Below are 9,435 nucleotides of genomic sequence, written 5' to 3'. Positions count from 1 at the left end.
CGCCAGGTTTCAACACTTGCATGACCAACTTGAAGGAGTTCAAGTGCAGCTTGCTGAGCTTTATTACAACAACAAGTGATCCTATTTCTAAGTCTTTATCTTTTATATGTTGTTGAACAATTTGGGATTAATCTGTTTTGTCTTTATTCTGCACTGGTTTTTAGTTGATTTGTGGTTTGTAATGGACCTCTATGTTAGTTTTATTTGAACTGTTATGTATGGCTATGATCTCTTTGGTATCTTGTGCTCCCATTCTGTTTGATGAATCCAAAGGGGGAGAAGAATAAAAATAGCCTGATACAGGTTCTGCAGTTGATATTCACAGAGGTTGCTGATATGATTCAGATGTTAAATCTGCAGGTACATCAATTCTAAATCTGTTTGTTCTGCCTTGACACCTGTGTATTTTTATTTTTTTTTTGTATATAGTACTGTACAGATTTGGTCATGATCCTTCTTCAAAGCTGTGCAAAGCAAAGGGAATTTGTCTCCATCAAACAGGGGGAGATTGTTGAAGCTGGAGGAAGCTTCTTCCCTACCAAGGCTTGATGTGTGTTTGATGAAGAAAATAACTTGAGTGCTTTGAAGATTGTAATAGGTTTTAGATTCGTTTATAATTAGGCTTGTAATTGTGTAAGGTTGCCTTTTGTTGTATAACCTATCCTAGATGCCTAACCAAGTCTAGATCAAGCACATGATGTGGTTAAATGGTTTTTGAAAAGCTTTTGAAAAGTTCTCTTAAAAGATTTAAATCAGTACAAAAATAAATCTGTTTTGTGGAGAAAGAATCAGTTTATTTCTTCTCTGTTAAAAGGGCTTTTCTAAAATTCTGTTAGGGCACCACAGGTAAAGCTTAGTTAGTTATTTCAGTTAAAGCTGAGCTGGTCTGTTTGTTACATTTTAATCTGTTTCACTGTGAAAGAATCGGTTTGCCCTTTGGTCAGTTGAAAGGTTTTTTCACAAGTTAGTTAGGGCACCAAAGGTACAACTCAGACAGTTATTTCAGTTAGCTGAGTTGGCGATTTTCACAAGATAAATCTGTTAAGTTCAAAAATGAATTTGTTGTTTTCATAACTGCTTTTCAACTGTTTTTTTGAAAAGAAGTTAGAAATTGTTTTCTATATAAAGAAAAGTCTCTCTCACATGAAAAAGTGCTGAGCAATCACGTTTTTTACAGAGATCAAACAATTTCCATGTGAGAAGAAGGATTGAAAGATTTTTGAAAGGTTTTCCAAAGAGATTTCCAAGTGTGCTTGTTCTAGGAAATCTTTGATCTTGGTGACGGGGCTGGTGCAGTTCTGCAGCAAATTGAACTACTGGTTTTGAGTTCTTGCATCTTCTTTTCAGGTGTAATCTTTCATTTATTCTGTTTTGTAAAGGTGTAAGTGTTAGTCACTCCTTGATAGGGTTTCTTGGAGTGCAAGGTGTGCTGAAATAGGGTTTATCAGCATTGTTGGTGTTGTTCTTGTAGTGTTCAAGAACTGATGAGTTTGTAAGTAATTGGTACTGTTTTTAGTGGATTCCACCTTGGGGTAAGGTGAGACTGAACGTAGCTCTGTATGAGTGAACCAGTATAAAAACTTGTGTACTTTTTCTTCTCATCCCTGCACTCATTTCTGGTTTTGCTTAATTCTGTCAAGAACTAAATCTGTTCTTTTGAAATTGAATCTGTTAATTCTGGGCTTAAATAAGAACTGTTCTTCCTGATTTGTTAAAGCTTTCTAATCTCAAACAAGGCAGTTGTATATGCTGTTTAATTGATTTGAAAACAAATTGTCTATTCACTAAAACCTGAGAAAGATTTATTCTCATTAAAACCTTGTATTGAATAAAGTTGATTGATTTCTTGGCATAGCTGTATTCTTCATATGCATAAAATCTGATGTTGTTATAATTTTTTGTTGATTACAATTTTAATTTGAACAAAGTCAAAGTGTGCTAAACTGCTTTGAAGAATCAATCTGTTTCATGTAAAATCAATCTATTCTTTTTGTCTCTGTTATACTGAAAATTGTGTGTTCTTGCGAAAATTTTATAAGCTCAATTCACCCCTCCCCTCTTGACCTTAGACACTAATAGATCCAACAAATGTGACTGCGTTAAAAAAACGCACAGCAGAATCCCTCCTGCAGGCACCATTCTTTTTCATTTTTTTTCTCCCTCCATCTCTCCCATCTATCTTCTCTCTTAATTTCTCACTCCATACCTCATCTATTTTAGAATCTGATCGGACCACGTTGTAGCTGACAAGTTAAGGAACATTTCTACCCGATCATATTTTTAAACAGAGTAAGTTCATTTTTACTCTATATATCCTTTGTTATCTGTTTTTCCTTAGAATTTAGTCATCAATATTGGTGGGGTTAGTTGAGAAGTTTAATCCTCTCAACTTATTCTACTTTATATTGAATTTTTGTTATGTTTGGATAACTTGCATTAGGCCCATAAATCTTGAAGCTTATCCAGACGGTGGGACATAAAATTCTAAAAGTTGCTTGGAAAGCAAGCAATTGAGGTAAGAGAAGCTAAATTTAATTTTTAATAGAACCCTAGGCTAAAAGATCTGGATGTGGAAGGGACGTGGTCCCAATATTCAATTTTTCTTGCAGGGATGTTGTGTGTTTATATATTGGGTTGTTTGTTTGTATATTATTTAAATTTAAAAATATTATATTTTGATGATTTAGTATTAAAGTGTTATTTTTTCTTATGTCAAATAGACTTTTGAATATTGTGGATCACTTTTTGAATGATATTGTATGACGGAATGGTATGGAATTGAATTCATACATTTGGGATAATGTATGGACTGATGTTTGATGTGTATTAAGTATTGATGCCTATGTGGTAATAGAGATCTCCGAGCTTCACTAATGATCTAAGTCACATAAACTAAGATATCAGGTGGTGAGAAGCTGATGGGGGAGTTCATGCACACCGTGACATATGAGATGCACGGCTTGGGTTGTATTGAACTTACGCTCTGTTGGATTCGCTGGTAATCTTTGGATCAGGTGTTAGTCTCTGGTAGGACTTACTTAATACGGGTCTTCCGGAAGACGTTGTTTGTTGAATATTCTGGATGTGTAGATTCATGTGAGATCTATGTGATTGATTTATGTTGGAATTTGAAGAAGATTGAATAATTGAGAAATTGGCCATGTAATTTGATTTTCTCTTTTAATTTAATTTCATATATTATAAAATTTTATTTTCACTAGCTTACCCTTGCCTTTTGTGTTGTGTTTAAACTGCGATGACGATACTATGTACACGAGCAGATGACCATACAGGTGCAGGAAAGCTTTAGAGGTTTCAGAGTTTTATTTTGAGCTATGGATATGTAAATATTTGTATTTCTATAAATCCTAATCATGTATTAGGAATACTTTTGAAAAACTCCAAGTTTGTATAGAAATACGTAGAACTTGTATTGTAATAGTTAGATGTTATTTTCTGGGGTGTTACATTTTTCATATGCTTGTTGTGACTTTATAGATATGATAGGTTTTTAATGCATGATATTGATTCCAGTACAAGGTTATATGTCTAATGGCATGATAACTTGACAAGAGAGAAAGGTTAAGTGAATAATAAAAAGGCATGTCCTTTTTCTAAGACACTCATTTTCTTCTTCTTTTGTTTTGTTATCACGTTGTTTGCTGAACTGGCTACCTTCACAACATAGTCATACTTATACAAACGTAAAATTTACAACACTAATAAATGGAGAGCTATTTAAATATTATACTTGTATAAGTTTTAATTAATTTTACATTATTTAATCATATTCTTGTACTGGAATGGTTTCGAGATGTCTTAGTATTTAATACTGACAGACATATTTAAAATATATTAAGATTAAAGAATAATTAATAAAGTTAATTCGTATAAAGAACCGGATAATACATCATTTATCATGATTCATATGTTAATCTCGATCCACACTCACAATCTTATCCATAGTCAAAACAATAAAAAAAAATATGTTATTATTATACATTTATTACACCATAAAAAAAGCAACAAATTGACCGAAACAAAAGAGTTAGAAAAAAATAAATAAAGGAAGGTAACACCAAAGCTAAAAAATCAATAGATAGTAAAAGATTCCTTCTGTCCCATCTTTACAATTTTTTAGTTTGATTTTAACTAATGTTAGACATATGTGTGTACCATTATTATAAAAATATTGTTCTCAAAAACTTGTTTTAAAAATTTATTTAAAAAAATATTTCATATGTTCCAAAATAAATATGGTATGGAAATCCTGTTTCAAGAAAGCTTATTCTTTTGAAATGCATTTCACATGTATTAAACTACTTGTTCTAAAATCTTTTGTTCTGAAAATCCTTTTGTAAAAATTTATTTTAGAAGATTTTCATAATAAATAATACGAAGTCACATTTATATAAGATAAAATAGTCATTTTAAAAAAATTATATAAGATAAAATATTCATTTTAAAAATTATGCTACAGTTAAAATTTGGGAAGTTTCTTTTTATACTCTGCATTCTCTCAAATACCGAAATTATCCTTTCACAGTTGTGGAGTTTCTAAGAAAGGTATTTTAAAATAAGAAATCCATAACACACAAAATATTTTTTAAGAATTATTTTTTTATTTAATGATTAGTAAATCTGAAATTAATAAAATATACTCTGAAAAATATGTTCTCAAAATATTTTGGAAAGAGAAATCTGGAAGTATTTTTAAAATGGGTAAAACAGTCTTCTTCAAAAAATATGGGATGAATACATTTGTTAGGGTGCAGGAAGAAACTGCCTAAAAATTTATAAAAAGCCTCACATATAGGTTGGGCCAATTAAAAGTGAGATTATTCAAACCCATAAACCCATGCGTATGTTCCTATTTCCATTCAACGTATATGCGTGGGTTATTTTTTTTTAATTTCACTTCATGACAATGTAAGCTATCATTTTGTTATAATAATGACAACAAGGTCTAAACCTATAATCGTTAAACAGATTATGTGTCAATTAATTAAAAAAAAATAAGTGGAGAGTAAAAGTATAAAATTGACAAAAAGAATAATGTTATCCTAAACTTTGAAAATAAAAAATAAATAGAAAAAAATACTTAAAAAACAGATAACATTAATTAATGGTTCTAATTTAGTCAACAATTACATTATAAGAGCATTTTTTTTATACAAAATTTTCATGTTAGGCATCATTATGCAACTTGACAACTCAGCTAGGCGGACACATCATGTAACAACAATCATTTCTCATCACATGAAAAAAAATATTATTAAAAAAATAAAAAAGAAAGAAAATACAAAAATATGGGAGACTAAACCAAAACTCATACGTTAACAAAAAAACGCTACATGGGTAGAATATACTTATTCATAAAAAATTCTAAGAATAGAGGAAGTCTATTATACCAATGAAATAATTTTATATGAATAAATCGTAAATTAGTCAACTTATCAGCACACGCATTCCCTTCACGAAAAATATGAGTAACCCTAAACCTGATTGTCCCACAAAAATTAGGACAAGTATTCTATCGATTACGAAGCATCTGCGGAATATTAGTCCTAGCAGTAAACGCGACACAAACCAAGGCAGAATCACATTCAAGTTAGACATTAATAAATCTCATTTTTTGAGTTTCCTTCATAGTATGTATAACTCCATAAAATTAATTTTTAATTTATTTAGAGACCAATATACTGATCATTTTTTGGTATTTATATATTTGGTCACTGAATGAGTTTCTATATATTTTGTTCACTAAATTGGTTTCAATGAAATTAGTTATTAATTTGGTTTCTATATAATCAGTCACTAAATTAGTTTCTATATATTTAGTCACTAAATTAGTTTTTATTTAATGGTAACTAAATTGATTTCAAAATTATAATCTAAATTGGTATCTAAAATTAGCGACCATGATTTTAACCACTTAATATTATTAGTCTCTAATTAAGTTAGTAACTAATTTTATCATTTTAGAAATAAAAAATTTAATTTCTTGTAGGGTTAGTGAAAAAACTTATTAAAATAAATTAAGGAAACGTATGAGTTCTTAATTATTTTCACTAGTTCAAACAAGGTTTCTACAAACCATTCCAAACATTTTAATCCATTTTGAAGATATAGTTATGTTTTGCTAAACAAAACAAAAAACTTATTTTTTTATATTATCAATTTTTATCAAGTCTATTTTGAAGGAAGTAAGAGATATTAAAAGACATTATCCATTATCCCTAGCATTGGTTACTCAAGTTATCATGTCAATGACATGAAAATAATGTTCCTTTTCTCTTATTCATTTTATGACTTTAAAATGGGTCAACATAATACAGCTATGGGAAGAAGGAGGAAGAAGAAGATGAGAAAAGAAGAGAAAAAAGGAGTGTAGTGGAGGAATCATCTTTAGTCATATTCCATTGATTACATCAATCACAGAATTAATCAATATCAATGTTAGCTTTCAGCTTCAACTTGATGAGGAACCCTTGTTACAGAATTGCTTTCAATTCAAAAGGGTTTTATTTTGTTTCTTTTTTCTTTAAAAATTAGTAACCCTCATGATCAAGTTGAAGCTTTTTTAACACGTTTTTACATCCACCATTTTTTTTCCTTGGTTTATACCAAATGGAGCACCATAACAACTAAATAAATAGATAGCGTCACAAATATAATATGATAAATGTGTTAATTGAGTGTTTATAGCCTTAGAGCGTATAAAAATATTCTTTTTTTTATTATTTATTTATCTTTAACACTGGTAAAAAATACGTAATTGTTTTAAAATTACAAACTGCCAACCAAGTTGAAATAAAATGAAAATTCTAAAAAAACATTAAATTGAAATAAAGAAAGTGAAATGAAAATTTTGCAAAAATATTAAGAAAATCGTTTTTAGGAATATATATCTTTCAATAAGATAGATATTTTTATGTTTACCTTTTTTTTTTTACAGTCATTAAATGTGTTTCAGCTGTTTAATATTTATTAAAAATATTAATTTAGCATATATACTTGAGAGAATTTATTTTATCTTCGAAAACTATTATGAATTAGTTCAATCAGTATTTTTAAATTTTTCCGTAATCAAAATAACGTTAGTTTGTAGATATACTGTTTGAAAAATTAACGCCTGCTACAGTAATTCAAATACCTTTTTTAAAATATTTTGCTCGAACATGTCCAATAATATAATTATAAGAAGTTCTTTAACTCAACTTTATATGTCTCACAATGCATTCGCAAACTCAAAAAACTTCTCTCCAATAATATATTGTTCAAAACTTAAATAAGTCATACAATTATCTCATCATTCTTAAAAGCCTTTATTATATAAAACATTTTCCACAATAGAACAAACACATAACTACTTCAATAATAAAACCTCACATGAACCCCATAAACAACTTCCATTAAAATGCTATTGTAATAATTATGTACCATCACTTCATAGTCCTCACCAAAAAAATGTTTGGTGGTGAAAGATTATTACACGGTTCAACCATTTTCTATGTAACAGATATGTTTAAAATAATTATTTTAAAATGTTGAGATGATTATATTATTTTTGCATTCAATTTTCCAAGAATAATAATAATAATAATTAGAAAAGGATGGTAAAATGGGGTGAGTTAGGTTGGTCAGTCAATCAACCACCAGTCATCATATAGGTGGAATGGATTCTGATTTTGAATTCGCAAATCCATATTGGTTCAGTTTCCCTAACCCGCAAACCCAACAAGTTAGAGGCAAAGTGGACTGACCTGCTAACCCACTCTTTTTAGTTTTTAACACTTTTAGAGAAGGATTTCATGCTTTTAGAATAAAAATTAGTGGTGATCAATGTTTTTTATAGAACTTTATTTGCATTAACTTCTTTATACATCATTTGATTAATTGAAGTTTACTTTATTTTGTTAGGTATTAAACATTCTTTTATTAAAATATTAAAATTTGATATTTTTTTTTGTATTTTTATTGTCAAAAAAGTAATATAAATTATTATAACCAAGTAAATAAATCTAAAACAAAAAATTTACAAAAAATTGAGAAGTGACTTGTCAACCTACTAGCCCGCCCTATGGTAGGGTGAATTACTATTTATGACCCATACAATCTTGGCAGGTCAGCTTATCCCACCCCGCTTTTGGTGGACCAATGATGGATCGACCAAAATGTATCGAACTGACCCATTTTGCTTCTCTAAATAATAGTAGTAATAATTTGTAGTAATGAATAATTCATAATATAATATTATTAAAAAAATACGACCATATTAATTATCAAAATGAACTTTTTCCAACTAATTTCTTATAAATTGTGGTTGTTCCATTTAAGTCTTTTAAGTTTATTATATTTTATCTCTTGATACATGTTAGTATTATAAGTTGAATTGTATATTTTTTAAATTTTGAGCCAAATTGATTATCTACCCTTTGGTTGATTAAGGACAAAGTAAAAGCTTCAATGAAGAATGATATGTTGGACTTCAACGTGATTAAGTTTTTCGGTATTAAGACTCGTAGTGGTAAAGTTCTTCGTCCTCTTCCTATTAGATGGAAATTTCCTTCACCAGGCTGGGTCAAAATTAATATTGATGGGGCTGCTAGGGGGTATCCTGGTCTTGCTACTTGTGGAGGTATTTTTCGTGGGAGTATGGGAGAATTTATTGGTGCTTTTTCAGCGTTTCTTGAAGTTCAAACTGCTTTGGTTGCTGAGTTTTATGGAGTTATACATGCTATGGAGGAAGCTCAAAAAATGGGACTTACTAATGTCTGGCTTGAATGTGATTCTGCCTTGGTTTGTGCTGCGTTTACTGCTAGGACTAATGTTCCGTGGATGCTTCAGAATCGATGGAATACTTGTCTTAATTTTTGTGGGACAATCAGGTTTAGGGTAACTCATATTTTTCGTGAAGGGAATGCGTGTGCTGATAAGTTGGCTAATTTAGGATTTATTCATAGAGAATCATTTCATTGGTATAATAGACTCCCAGCTAGTATGTTCTTAGAATTCTTTATGAATAGGTATAATCTACCTATGTATCGTTTGTGTTACATATGGGTTTTGGTCTAGTCCCCCCATATTTTTGTATTTTATTTATTTTTTCTTTTTTTTAATAATATTTTTTTTTTCATGTGATGACAGATGATTGTTGTTACTTGAGGTGTCAGCTTAGCTGAGATGTCAAGTTGCATAGTGATGTCTAACACGAAAACTTTATAAAATAAAAATAAATAAATAAGTAAATATCATTAAAAAAAAGTTGGATTTTAATGTGGTTTATTTTGGCATTACTCAAAATCTTCATTAAACGTGTTACTTGGGATTGTTCGCCCACTTAATCCATTTCATTTCCGAAATTTCAGAACAACAAATGCTTTATCTAATTCCAAAAACAAATAAAAAATCAAAATGTTGTCTAGTCTCAAA

Source organism: Phaseolus vulgaris, chromosome 3 (assembly GCF_051622355.1).
Source record: "Phaseolus vulgaris cultivar YP4 chromosome 3, ASM5162235v1, whole genome shotgun sequence".
In the NCBI taxonomy this organism is placed as follows: Eukaryota; Viridiplantae; Streptophyta; class Magnoliopsida; order Fabales; family Fabaceae; genus Phaseolus; species Phaseolus vulgaris.
The sequence above is the reverse complement of the archived record's forward strand: the minus strand, read 5'-3'. Positions refer to the sequence as shown.